This window comes from Acinonyx jubatus, chromosome A1 (assembly GCF_027475565.1).
Source record: "Acinonyx jubatus isolate Ajub_Pintada_27869175 chromosome A1, VMU_Ajub_asm_v1.0, whole genome shotgun sequence".
Classification (NCBI taxonomy): domain Eukaryota; kingdom Metazoa; phylum Chordata; class Mammalia; order Carnivora; family Felidae; genus Acinonyx; species Acinonyx jubatus.
In genome coordinates, this window is record NC_069380.1 from 36,499,527 (window position 1) to 36,514,762 (window position 15,236).

Here is a 15,236-nt window from a genome sequence, read left to right on the forward strand (position 1 = left end):
AGTGATACTTTTGGATTTCTTTTTCTTCATTCTTTGTATGTTTATTAGTGGTTTTTGATATATGGTTTCCATTAGATTTGTATATACTCTCTTTTGCAGACATCAGTCTATATTAAGTTGATGGTCATTCAAGTTTGAACCAATTCTTTTCTACTCTTCTCCCCACGTTTTAGGTATATGTTGTTATATTTTGTAACTTTGTGTGTGTGTGAGCTCCTTGACTGATTTTTATCGAAATAATTCACTTTTACTACTTTTGTACTTTCTTCCTTTATACTTTCTCTTTTGATCTCTCCTTTCTACTCAAAGAGTCCCTTCAGTATTTCTTGTTGGGTTGGTTTAGTGATCACAAATATTAAAGGTTATTGCTTTTTGTTTGGGAAACTCTTTATCTCTCCTTCTATTCTCAGTGATAGCCTTGCTGGATAGCTTACACTTCACTGTGTGTTTTTTCCCTTTCAACACTGAATATATCATGACACTCCCTTTTGGCTTGCCAAGTTTCTGTTGGGAAATCTCCAGCTAGCCTTATGGGTTTTCCTTTGTAAGTTAATGACTTCTTTTTTCTTGCTGTTTTTTAAGATATTTTTTCCTTTATCATTATATTTTGCATATTTAATTATGGTATGTCTTGATATTGGCCTGCTTTTGTTGATTTTGCTGGGAGTTCTCTGTGCCTCCTGGATTTGGATGTCTCTTTCCTTCCTCATATTGGGGAAATTTTCAGCATTATTTCTTCACTTAAAATTTTCGGCCCCTTTTCTCTTTCTTCTTCTTATAATATGAATGTTAATACATTTGATGGAGTCACTGAGTGCCCCAAGTTTATTCTCATTTTCCATAGTTCTTTTTTTCTCTTTTTTTCTTTTTTCAGCTTCATTACTGTCCAGTACCTTGTCTTCTATGTCATTAATTAGGTCCTCTGTTTATTCCAGCCTGCTGTTCATTGCATCAAGCCTGTTTCTAATCTCATTTATTGTAATCTTCATCTCTGATTGATTCTTTTTTAACTCTTTTGTTCCCTTTGTTATATATGGTAAGAGTCTCACTGATATCTTCTATTCTTTTCACCAGCCCAGTGAGTATCTTTATGACCATTGCTTTAAATGCTCCATCAGGCATGTTACTTACATCTCTTTTGCTTAGATCTCTGCCCATGGCCTTTTTGTTTCATTTGGAATAAATTCCTCTGTTCTTCACATTTGTCTAAGTCTTTGCCTTCTTCTCTGTGTTAGAAAAGCCAGTTATATCTCCTGCTTCGTAGGTAATAGCCTTATGAAGAAGAGGTCATGTAGTGCTCAGGGCCTGGCACTTCAGGTAGTATCTCTGGCATGTGCTGTGTGTGCCCTGCTGTTGTGTTCTGGCTGCTTTATCCTTTAGGCCAGTCATCTGCAGAGATTCTCCTTGCCTGCTGTGGGCAGTGTTTTGCCCCTGGCCACAGTGTGGCAAGTTTTAACCAGATGTACTCTGGTCTGCTTGTGAACTGAGAACTGAACTGCTTGTGAACCTGTCACCACCTCCATTGGAACTGAGGCCCTGCAGAACTCTGGTCAGGAGATGTGGTATGGACAGGGTTTTGTGCTGGTCTTCTGGAGGAGCAGCCTGCCACACTGGGACCGAAGCAGGCATGACTGAGAAGAGCAGTTCCACTGGAGTGCAGGTGGATGGTGCTTGGTGTAGGTAAGTTATGCAGCCAGTCTTGGCATTGCGCTGCTTCTTACAGGTGGCTGAGTTTATGCTGAGGGGTAGGGAAAGAAAATGACGCTGGCCAGCTCTTTTGTTCCTGGAGAGGTGTCTCCGTGAATGCTACCTCTCAGGGTTGTGCTCCAAAAACAGCAAATAGTCTCCCTGCCGTGTGCCCCAGACACTCTTCAAAACACTGTTTCCATACTGTGTGACCCTGGGTTGTATGCCTGTCTTGTCTCCAAGAGCAGTGACATGCCCTCTGGGCTCTATCCCAGCCAAGCCTGCTGACCTTGAAGATGCCAGGCTTTAAGCCCAATGGTTGTAAGAACTCATGAAATTCAGCCAATTTTGTTTTCCAAGCCAGTTGTTTGGAAAAGTATTCTCCTTGTACATTCCCCTCTGTGCTCCTCTCTCTCGCCCTTTTCCATGACCACAGCTCCCTCCTCTCCGTAGCACCCATGATCCATTACTCCCACATCTCTGCTCTTCCTACCTTCTTTGATGTGGTCTCCTCTCTCACTTTAGTTGTGGAGCTTGTTCTATCAATCTTCAGGTCAATTTCTGAGGTATTTAGGATGATTTGATTGTTATCTAGTTATATTCATAGGACAAGGCAAGTCCTCTTAGTCTACTGCCATCCTTCTCTGTAACCATGGTATTTGCATAAAGAAAATTACTGACTCAAGAAATATATACAGATAAGAGAACCAAAGAGAAGATACTTTGCCTTAATTTCTTAATATTTACTCTCTCTGTGTCAGTAATTTGTAATTTTCTTTATTTAATTATTGTGTTACTTTGTTTTCATCAAGTTGGAAAATCTAGAGCCAACTAGAAAATGTTTTTTAAAGATAGAGCATATATTTTTTTAAGAAAACAGTGAATCTGTTTTAATCAAGGCACATTTTTTGGCCATACTGATAATAGCAATATTTATTAAACTATATACTAAACAATGTGCCAAACGTTTTGTAACTGTTAATATTTGTAATCCTATGAGCAACTCTCCGAGTTGGGCACTATTTGCATTTCAACAGTTTACATAGAATAAATAAATGACTTTCCTCGAAGGTTACACATGTGGTAAATTAGCACAGATAGTATCCAGTCATTCATTCCTTCTCTATCTGTCAGAATTAAACCACAGAAGTAGGACCAGTATGGGGAATTTCTTTTCCCTTTGAACAATCCCAGCCCTGAATTTTAGGGCTTTCAACTGATTGTCCAGGATAAGCTCTCTTACTTAGAGTCAATTGATTAGGCTTTAATTACATCTGCAAAATAACTTCACAGCAGCCATTGATTTGTGGGGTTTTTTTTGTAATTTATACAGATTATAGATTACCCATGTTGACACCTTAAAAAACACCATCATGCATTCATTCATTATTTCACCAATTTATTGAGTACCTATTATATACTTGGCATTATACTACATTTTGAGTACAGAATGGTGAACCAACAAACTGTCCCTGCTCCTGGGAATTTACTAAAGGGAAATGAAAGCAATAAATAATCCCTATAGGAAGTATATATAAAATTATTGATTAGTACTATGAAATAAAAATCTGTATTTCCACCCAGCCACCCAACCACCCAGTCACCCACCCACACACACACACACACAAAGAAAAAACAATAAAAGTTCCTAATTTATATTGGGAGTCATCTTAGGGATTTGATTATTTTAAGGTAAGATCTAAAGGAAGAATGATATTAGCAAGCAAAAACATCAAGGAAGAGAGTTTCATGCAGAAGAGCAAGGAAAGAGCCTGTGAGATTGTGAAAAACTGAAAGAAGGCTGGAAAGGGGCAATTAGCATAGAGACTTGAGGGCTGTATTAAAGGTAATGGATTTTTTTCTCCCTGCCGCCCCCAACTCCTACCCCGGTGTTTTGTGAAGTCACCAAAGGTTCTCTGTAGAGTGGTATGAGTTTGTCAGTGTTTTAAATTGATTACCCTGGTGCCATATGGGAAATGACCTAGAAAAGAGCAACAGTGGAAGTGAGGAGAATGATTAGGAGGGTATGTATTACAGTGGTTCAGGTGAAAGATGCTGGGCCAAGGGCTTGTCTTACTGTGTTAGGAGAAAAGTGGGCAGATTCCAAATTTGTTTTAGAAGTAGAGCTAGCAATACTTGATAAACTAAATATGGCATGTAAAAGAAAGGGAAGTTATCAAAGATGATTAGCAGGTTTCTGTCTTCAGATGGAGAAGACATGCACCTGTGTCTCTGTTTTTAAAGAGCTCTGTAGCAACAACTTCAGGGTGTCTCACACCCATCATTTTCAAGCATGAGGTTTCTACTCACCTGGAGGTGCACATTACAGTCACTTATAGAATCTTTTCTAATTAATCAGCTATCAGAAGCTTTGACATCTCCCCAAAATGGGCATGTATCCCACCCCCTTGAGATTCAATGCCATAGTGAGTCTCTGGTTTTCATGCATTGGAAGTTTCCCAGATGTGGAGGGACCGGAAAATCTTATTTAGAAACTGTGAACTAAATAATCCAGTATGAAAATGGCGACAGGGTTTGTGACAGAAGTCAGTGACTCTGAGGACAGAGGAAGGGCTTTGCGTTATGTAGTAGTTTGGTGGCATATGATTCTCATAAGTAGATATGGCCATATTGCATTAAACACCATGGTATAATCGACATTTAAAACTAGTATCTTGTAACTCACTTCCATGACATCAGCTATGCCATTTGAGGACTATTTCCTAGCTCTTTTTTATTTTGAGTCCATTCTATCCATTATAAACCCACTTACACACATTCACCAGCTTGCAAGAAAAAAAAGGCATATTTAGAATGTTCTCTGCATGCAATTTCTGCCCCTACTTCTAATATTTATTGAGTCCAGTTCTCCCCATGAACTCAAATGAACCCTCAATAAAATTCTTCGATATTTGGATATTTTGAAACGTATATTGATTATGCAAGTCTATTTCAGAGAAGCACATAGTCTCTTTTTATTATAATGACAAGTAGAACAAACATAACAAAGAGACTTTTTTTCTTGTAACCAGAAAGTTCTCCTCTCTGAAAACCCAAACTTAATATAAAGTTCAATTTACATTATTGATTTTGGCCCAGTAACATTTGTACTTCTCAACTGTTCTGAGTCATTCTGACTCTTTTTGTAGAAATAACAGTGGGACAAGTCAATGCTTGTAACACCCATTACACCATAGCTCTGTAATTATATTATCACTGACAATGTTATAATGACTAGAGGCATTGAATCTTGGATTATTTACTTAGGCCCAGAATTTTTGCCATAAAGCACACATTGCAATTTTCAGAACTTCTGGTTCTTCATTCAATATAAGGACCCCTATTCTGGTTTGTTTTTAATCATGAATAAAAATACACATACTCTCTCTCTCTTTTTTTTTTTTTTTTTTGCTTTTAGTTATTCGTTACTACTACTAACATGGTTTATCTTCTTGGTTGCCTGACTAGTTGTGATGTAAATCTCAGATATGGATACAACGAAATGCATTTGTATTCAATGGTAGCATCTTCCACACCAATGACCTGAGAAATTATTTTGTGGTCCTAAATCAATCTTAACTCAAGGAACAGGAAGACAATTTGCTAGTTCTTTTGCATTTCTTCCTTTTTCTTTTCTCTCTCTCTCTTTTTCTCTTTGCTTTTTATCTTGATCTACTGAATGTCATTGCCACCTTATTAGTTCTGGATAATCTCCCTCTTTCAACAACTGAAGAGCTGTAAGCACTAGTTAAATTGTCTTGTAATGACTGTTGCACAGCAGGGTCATTTATTGTGAGCCATTTGTAAAGAACACACAGCAAAATGGTCCAATCAATGTGTACAGATAGGGTCAGGCTAATACAGAAGTGTATTAAAATGGCAGATACCAATTTAGTTCATCCTTTTTGAAATGCTGGGTTATTTTCTTGCTACAAAGATCAAGAGGGAACCTTTGAAGAATATTTCTTTCATTTCTCCTATTTTCTTCTATACTTTTAAGAAGAATATTTTGCAAACTTAAAAAATATTCTTCGGTCTATGTAGTCCACATATACTTTATGGAAAAAGGGAAACTATCCTTAAAACAACTGTAGAATGATTGAAATTTAATTGTTTGCTGGCCAAGATGATTAAATTACTAATAGTTTTTTTTTTTTTTTGAGGAGAACATTTAGCTAAAGCTTGAGGCAATATCTTGTGTACCATAGGCACAGAACCGCAATTAATTACTCAGTAAAAGATAATTCTAATTGATCTATAAATGAAATGGGAGTTTAATTTTCAACATTTAATTTAGCAGATATAGGAGTTTAAACCATAATTTTATAGCACAAAATTAAACAACATTTTAGATTAGAAACCAAACTATTACTTTTGTTTTTTTTTGTCCAAGAACTAACACTTATACTGAGCTTCACTTACAAAACAGTAAACAACAATTACTGGAAAGCTACAGATACTCTTTTTTTCAAGTTGGAATAGGTAGGAAGCATGGAGAGAACTTGCATGCAAATAAACAACATAGCTAGATATTTAAGGGGACAGTAATGGGCTACATAAGACATTTAGAACAAGAGGCAGGGTATGAATAGTAATATGACACCAACTGGATTTTTTAATCCAGCCCACTAATAGTGTATTTTGTGTGAACTCTTCCCAGGTTCTGGTATATGGTAAACTGCTACCTGTATTTTTCTGTGCCATTAGTAATGTACATTTTCTTGTGTTCAAATTTCTGTTTTAGTGAAAAGTTAGAGAACTTGAAAAAGGAGGGATAGTGTGAACTGAAGATCGTTTTACATGATGCACACATTTGCATCAAAGAGCTTTCAGGGGAATTCTTCCTATGTTGTTTTTTTTTCCCCCTAAAAAGTTAGACATATATAACGAGTTTAGAAGCTGGAAAATTCCCTATGAAAATAATCTGACATACATTTCCAGATTTAAATACTATAAAAAATTTACTCATTCAGTTCTTTATACATTCTCATATCAGAGATAAATAAAACTTTAAAAGCTATAAAAAGAGTTTAAAATATTGAACTTGATATATCACATGATAAATGACTTTAAAAGGAAAATGTGTATACAGAAAATTCACTCAACAGTATGGAGAAATGTTATGAAAATGATTAGTGTTCAGAAATCCATTCCTTCCATTCTGCTAGGAAGGTAAAGCTTCCCATATTGTCTGGTAGAGGGGGTATTTTGCAATTTTGAGATGTTTCAGGCCAGCACAAACTGCACAATTGACATTTTAGAAAATGACATTCTTCTTTTATTCATCTCTAAATATCAGTCCTGCAAGGATTACATTCAATATATTAGAACAGTGATTTTTATGAATTTTTTGGCCCTTCTGTTCTTTAGATACCTGAGAGTAATGTGGTATATCAGTGTGATATCTTTGCTAGATAAAACAAAAACTAATTTTTTTTACAGCTACGATGATATCTGGAAAATAACTGCCCCCCCCAGGCCTTAAGTTTAGTATATATTTTTCTATTTAAGCAGTAAAGTAGTGGGAATATACCCTGTACAATTAAACTCTATTTTGCCAAAGCAGTAGATAATAATTGAATTGTTCAAAAAGTATAAAACAGATCCACATGCCTTTAAATCAATGTTGTATGAATTATAACATTTCAAAATCTATGTAAATTTGTTATATGAAATGATGCCTTTGAAGTAGTGTACCTACCATGGTAGTATTTGGTGGATTAAGAACCATTTAAAGAAATTAGAGTATCAGTGGAGAACTCAGAAATGATTTTCTTGAATATCTCTGAATAGTTGCCAATCACTTTTTTTTCTACTTTTTCCACAGTAGTGTAGTGAATGTTAAAAAAAAAAATGTGTATATGTGTATATATATTTTTTCAAGCTGTTTTTCCTTTCTCCATTATTAGGGAAGAACTAGGTTTTATAGAAGGTAGATCTCATAAAAAGGAGGTGATCTCAAATATGTTTGAATGAATGATTAACTGAAGGGAAATTTCTGAAGGGTAGGTTAGCAATTAACCTACTAAAAGCTGAATGTGTGGATAGGTTAGATTAACAGGGTTAGTGTAAGATTATGACATCCAAAACCAGGGACAGCTATTGCTTTTCTTTGTTGAGAACTTGGTAATACTAAGCCTACCACTCTTTTCTCTCCTTACCACATTTTAGTGAATCTTAACATATTAGAGTATATAAAATGAATTAAGTCACTAAAGACATGATAGATCAGGAAGTACAGAGAGAAGCTCAATATATTAAAAGAGTAATTCACAAATTGGAAACCCTCACAGTGCAAAAATTGATTCACTAAGACCTAATGTACTTGAAGAGAGTATTCATGTTTTGGGAAGCTCTGATTCAATAAATTTCATTATTGATGATAATGGCTATGCAAAAAGAGACCATAGTCAGAGAAAACTTGAAACGTTTATTAAAATCAATACTTAAATGATAGATTTACCTGTTTGTCTGCCTCACTAGAATGTCTCTCCTTTTTTTTTCTATCTCTTTCTTCCTCTCTCTGATATATGTGCATATATGTCAGTCTTTAAAAAATAATGGATATTTTGTTTTATGTGTATTTATGAGTAGACAGAACATATTTATTGAATTGATTTTCTATAAGTAAATATTTCCCTTTCTCCTCGCTACATATCTTATTTTCTTGCCCGACTTTCTGTTGATCTACTCCTGGAAGTAAGTGTTTATTTATTGCTATTGTCCATCTGCCTTATAGTCCTTAACATTATAGACCCAATTTTATGACATTACGTACCTCATTACATGACTAAATAAAACCTATTTGGATATTTCACCTTTATATATAATATAGCATATGGAGGTGCTTATGGGTTATTATAGTAATTAAGAATAATGTTATATCTCATTAGTTTTTCCTAAAGAATAATGTCATATCTCATTAGTTTTTCCTAAAGAATTAGGAATTTATAATGATTTGAGTAGGAATGGTGCTAAAATTTACTTTTATACTCAAAGAAAAAATGTTGTGTTAAACAAATTTTTAGTGCACATAAAAATTTAGGATTGTTTAACCATGATAATATGTTTCGAGTCCTTAGCAGTGTCACTTTGCATGGTAAGAATCAATGGGTCAGTTGAAATTCTTTTGATTTACATATTTATTTTACTTTGTGTTACATTACGTAGAACTTATCGCCCTATGATTTTCTTTAGAATTAGTCATAATTTTGTGTTAGATATGATTTAATTAATAAACTGAGTTTTAAATATTCTCTAGTTAGGAATTTTCACATTTTCAAATTGTGTTTTTCTCAATTCTTTTTGGTTAATGCGATTTTTTCTATATTACTTGAATAGTTCAAGTGCCAAGAATTGTTTGGATATTATACCAGGTTAAGTTAATATTTAAATGCTTCAATTAAAACGGATTATATTCTTGGGCGCCTGGGTGGCTCAGTTGGTTGAGCATCTGACTTTGGCTCAGGTCGTGATCTTGCGGTTCATGGGTTCAAGCCCTGCGTAGGGTTCTGTGCTGACAGCTTGCCCAGAGCCTGGAGCTTGCTTCAGATTCTGTGTCTCCTTCTCTCTCTGCCTCTCCCCCGCTCACGCTCTCTCTCTCTCTCTCTCTCTCTCAAAAATAAATAAATGTGAAAAAAAATTACCAAAAAAATGATTACAGTCTAGTCACTTATTATATAGCAAAAACAAATAGCTAATTCAAAGTTGATTCAGTTTTTTTTTCCCAATGGGGAGCACATAGGAAAGTGCGGATGTCCTAAAATTATTTATTACTTATTATTATTATTTATTGTTAATTATTATTATAAATTATAGTGAGTCAAGAAAGGTGACTTAAATTTCAATTAACTGCTAAGAGTATCTTTATCTTTTTCTTTCCTGATACCAACATAAATTTATAATGTTAAGACATTTGATACAAATCAGACTAAGTTCAAAATCCAGCTCTGTCACTTAGGAAGTCTGTGCTCATGACCAAGTTATTTAATTTCCCTAAAATCTAGTTTGTTTATTTGTAAAAAGGGGATAATAGTAGCTGCTTTATTCATTTTACATGGGGATTAAATGAGATTATGAGTGAAATGTTCTTAGTATGGTGTCTGGCATATAGTAGTCAATGAAGAGTAAATAAATTGATTTAGTACAATTAAATGTAAATAGTACATAACAGTATAATCAATAGTTTCAATTATAATTACTAAATATGGTACATTTTTATGATTTTTAAAACAACCATTTAAAGAATATCATTGGTGGGAAGTGGGTCACTTAAACTGGCTCATGTATTTCATGCATTAAATACTTTTTAAAAATTGCTGAAAATCTCTGCAGGCAACACTCTCAGGATTAGTAGGTGGTGTTAGCTATTCAAGCATAATCTGAATTTAATTTTATGGATTCATTTTATGAATTAACTTATGTTATTCATTTTATTTACTCTCTTTCATTAACCTTCTTTGCAACACACTAACTATGTCTGTGGACACATTTTATAGTGGAATTCTCTTCTTATCCCTGAAATGTTGGTTTGACTCACTGATCTGTCCACACTCTCTTCTCCTCTACCACTTTTCAGATGATTTCGTCTACTCCAAGGTCTTCAGTTATTATCATTTGCTAATAAGTCCCACGTGTATTTCTCTAGCAGATAGCTCTTTATATCACAAAATCCAGTGCCTTATTGGGTTTCTCCATCTTCATTCCCACAAACACTTTAAATTCATTACGCCCAAACTGAAGTCAACATCATCTGTGTATAAATCGTTCTTCCTCTGGTTTTTTTAGTTAAAGCTACTACCGTCAACCCAATTGTGAGAACTGAAAATCTGGGTACTAGCTTTGACTTCTTTCTCAACTCAGCCCCCACAGCAATCAAACACCAAGCTCTGCCAAATTATCTCCATTTCCACTATTACTACCTGGGCTATAGTGTATCAACTCTTTCCAGGAATATTCAACAGATCATTAAGTACTATGCTTTTACCATTTCTTTGTGCAGCCATTCCATTTTCTGCAGAATAGACAAAGTGATCTTGTAAAGCACAAATATGAGCATCCGGCCCAGTCCCAAAATCTCTGGTGCTCAGACAGGAGGGCAAATGGAAGTCAATATTCCTTCCCCTTCTCTACCTTCATGCTCCCTCCATTACTACCAGGGCATAGACATCTAATTGCATTACATGCATTTATATAGAGACATTCCAACCTATGTATTTGATCACTGTCCACCGCCTCCCCTTAACAGCTGCTCAGGGGCCTTTCCTCAGGTGGAGGTAAGCCCATGGATGTGATCTGCCCTTATGGGACAGACTTGGGACAGAGGTCACACAGGCCAAAGAAGCAGCTTGGAATTATCTAGGCATGGAATTCTATGTGAATGTATACACAGAACATGCTCTAGAAGGATGGGCATGGGTGCCAGGTGGGTTCGTGTCCTTGACCTTTTGTACTCCTTGCTGTGTGAGTAGAGGCACAGCCAGAGGAAGCCATGGACAAGGATCTGTTTTACTGGGTCTGATACTGTGGTATTATTACTCTCTTAAACTCGTTTAATGTACTCTATTTTCCTCAGGACCAAGTCTAAACTCTTTAGGATAAACTGGAGGGCCTTTTAATGTCTGATTCATATATTCCTCTGTTTTATTTCTCAACATACTATATCTCCTATTCTCTAATCTAGTACATCAGAAGTCATTTTAGGTCCTTGAATATGGAATATTCTCTTGTTCACCTGAACTTTTGCATAAACCATTATCTTTGCCTTCAACACTCTTCATCTCTTCTCCATGTGATATTTTCTTTTCATATTTCAGATCTCTGGATGGTACTTTCTTCAAGAAAATTTCTGTTATGCTTATCCATGATAGATGTCTGTACCTCTCAACCATGATAAGTTCATGCATACCCGGTAGTATGCCTGTAATGTTTTATTTACACATATAGTAAACATCCACTCTATGAATCTGACTGGAGTGTCACGGAGAGGTTATGATGTCCTACCTGGTTTTGGACTATCAGCCATGTTTAGTGCCATCATGCATAGGAGAGTGTTTTCTGCTTTGCTTCACCCCCCATCTCTTGCTGTTTTGACTCTTCTCCTACCCTTTTCCTACTCTTTCCCCTCCCAGCTTCAAATTTCACTCATTTTTGTCTTTATTTTCCTTCAAGGAAACCTCAATAACAATCCTTAATTTCACAAATTTTTTAAGCTCTGCCATAGTTTCTATCTCCCAGAAAGCCAATTGAAATATATTCTAAATAAGGCCAGTATGTCTCTCAAAAAAATACTTTCCCACTAGAAAGGAAAAACATTGTCTATGTTTGTAGTATGGTCAGCATGTGCTGAAGTTGGGTCTTGTTTGCTGTCCACTGCTTGAGATCTATCAGGAAGCTGAAGTAGAAAAAGTATGCATTGATTATATCTGATCTGAATAAATCTTGATTATTTCGTATCCATCTAATTAAAGCAGCCTATACTTCAGTAACAAAAAATAGGAGTAAACCTAAGATTTTGACCCATGAATGATGAGTGGAAATTGTGCATTAATGCGTAACTGATCACCATTAGCAACATTCTTTCATGAAACAGATGTCTTTCTGATCTTCACAGCATTGTGTCTGTGAGGTCTGCCTTCTCCAGAAATGAATCTTTGATTTATTACTGCTTTGGGCTAATTGAAGAAAATGTTAAGTCTCAGCTTTGTGATTCATGCATATTGACTATGTGGTCAGTGAAGGAGAAAGAAACCAGGGATTTTATGGAACAAGGGCCATCTGTGTCTTAGTTTAAAACTGATTAAATGTGGTGCAATCTGTGGCAAAATGACAGCAGTTATAGACTTCAGCGAGTGAAGATTTTAAAAAAATCACATTTAAAAGTTGGTAACTGACTAATAATTATTTTCCAAATTGTATTATACCTCAAGTTAATTTCCATAGACATCTTTTGGCCATGGCCACACTGTTGGATGAAGGTAATATTGAAAGAGAAAAGTACTTTTGATTATTGCTACTATTGAAAACCTTATACAAAGCTCACCTTTTATTTGAAACTGCTGCTAAATGATCTTCCTTTTTTTTTTCCTTAATACAAATTTACTTTAATATGGTACAGTAATGTAAGTGCAAAAACTCAGGTGTTAGGCTGAAATTTATTATATATAGCAGATAGTACTAAAGTAGTGAGCTAGCCTTACAAAGGCACTTCTGATTTTGGATATTGTAAAGGACATGTCATAAATATACTGGTTAAAAAGTTAAATTGATTGACATGAAAGAGTCAGTCACAATGTGGCCTGCATCAGTGCTAACTTATTCTGCCTTGGTTCCTCTGATGATCCATTAAGTGTGATACAGTATCTCTTATGGATTGGAATTTCTCAAACTCACCATTTCCCTATTGTTTTATGTTTATAGCAAAAGAAATATAATTTGAAACTGGAAAGATCTCAGAAGTTGGCTCATTCAGAACTCACATTCAACCAACTAGCCACAATACCTAAGGTTCTTCACGCAGCCCTTTAAGGTATTCATGAGAATGCGATTAGGAGAGTAAAAACTGAGGTGATAGTCAAATGATTTTTATAAAATATTATTTGATTTCCAAAAACTTAGGCCAGGAAAGACCTTAGAAACTATACAGCCCAGATCTCATTTGGAGATGTAGACTAGGAGACCCAGAGAAGTAAATACCTTCTTTAAGATTATGTAGAGAGTTAACTCCAGGTATAGGACCTCCTCACTTCCACTATTTGTATCACACCAGGTAATAGTGATATGCAGCATTTCATCAGTACTGGGCACACTTCTAAGTACTTTACACATCTTTATTCATTTAATCTTCACAGCACTATAATGTAGTTTCTTTTATTATATCTGTTTTATTGAAGATCAGACCGAAGTACGAGCAGGTGAAGTGATCCATCCAAAATCACACAGCAGTAGAGACAGGAACTGGAATTTAAACCCAGACAATTTGACTCCAGAGTCTGTGACCTTAACCACTATGCTACCTTGTTCCTCTTAGCTGGTTATTTAAATCTACAATTGAATAGTTCAGCTTAGTCATTGTTTAGAAAATTTTTAAATAGATGATTTACCTAAATTGATGTGTTATATAAATGGATATTTTTTTATACAATAAATGTGTTTATGGTAGCATGTATATTTTATTCTTCGTTCCTTTTTAAATCTCCAAAACCTCTAGGAAACAGAAAGCAATGCACATTTCCTAATCATATTCACTCAATACCAAGTTGCACAATTTCGAGTTAAATAGTCCCAGATATATTCTTTTTTGCACAAATGGAGAAGGAGGAGGTAAGTAGGATGAAGAGATACTAAGATTGTTGTTTTCTTTCTAAATTCAAGCTGCTAATTGCTCATAACCATCTTGCATCCTTAAATAATTCACACTTCTCATATTAGTACTATGGAAGGAAAAAATGGAGTAGATTGACAAAGACAAAACCAAGAAAGATAAGAAAAAAATGAACTACATAGATTTATATGCAATACATATGCATTTATATGATTAGTTTTTGTCATTTTGCAGAGATATGGTTGATATCTTTGAAAAACATGAAATTCAAGAGAATTAATGCATTTATACAGTCTCTCAACTTATTCTTGAATCACGTTTCTGTGCAGACACATTTGTTTCTTGTGCCCTGTTAACCCTCTCAGATTTCATTGAAGTTTATCTTTCACTCAATGATTGTTTTTCACAAAGAAGTACAGATTTTGGCACTTTACTATATTTTCTGCGAAGATAATTATGAAGTAAGAACAAAGCCACATTGAAATGCAGATGCTGGGCAACTCGATAAACCCAATTGCTAGTTAAATAGCATGTGTACTCAACCATCCTTGAAGTTATTCAAATTTGTGTCTCGGCAAATGTACAAACTACTACGCATAATGAATCTTTGGTATTCTTTGAGAAAAAAAAACCCGCAAGTATTAAATCTTTGAATGCTAAATGACTACATTTTACGGAAAGAAGCTCGGGGTGTACTTTAATTAAGATAGCCCTGAATTCGTGTTTTATAGGATTTAAGATTCTTTTAGTGGTGGGACACAATACTTGGATAGATGAAAGCAGAATGCTCTGTTACTTACAGCTCCGAATAAGAGAAGGCTGCTAGGCAGGGTCACACAGAGAGTTGCACCTGGGGACAGGATAACAGCAAGCTGGAACTCTAGAGGACACCTTATGTACAACAAGAGTGGAATTATCTGTTTCCTGGTCTCCTTGTAGATTGGCTAATTTTGGATAATTTCATGGGCTTTAGGGAAATAAGGACTGTTCCTAGCTGTCTTGTACCTGGCTTCAGGCTGATGAAGGCAGGAGCTTAGTAGCCTGATGTGTGAGAGCCCGATAAGAGAAATGGTTGGAGTGTGATCTTACCAGCTCTTCAAAAAGGAAAACAGACCAGCCTCTAGTCACAGTCTCAAAACTGGATCAAGCCGGCATTAAAAAACAAAACAAAACAAAACAAAACCAAAACCAAAAACAAAAACTCTATACTAAACTAGTTTGCTATTAG

The 15,236-nt window shown here is 35.3% G+C and overlaps 1 pseudogene; it reads right to left on the bottom strand.

Moving 5' to 3' along the window:
- Positions 1–1,452: 1,452 nt before the first annotated feature.
- Positions 1,453–15,236, bottom strand: part of LOC106974512 (peroxynitrite isomerase THAP4-like) — a 48,024-nt pseudogene continuing 34,240 nt past the window's right edge.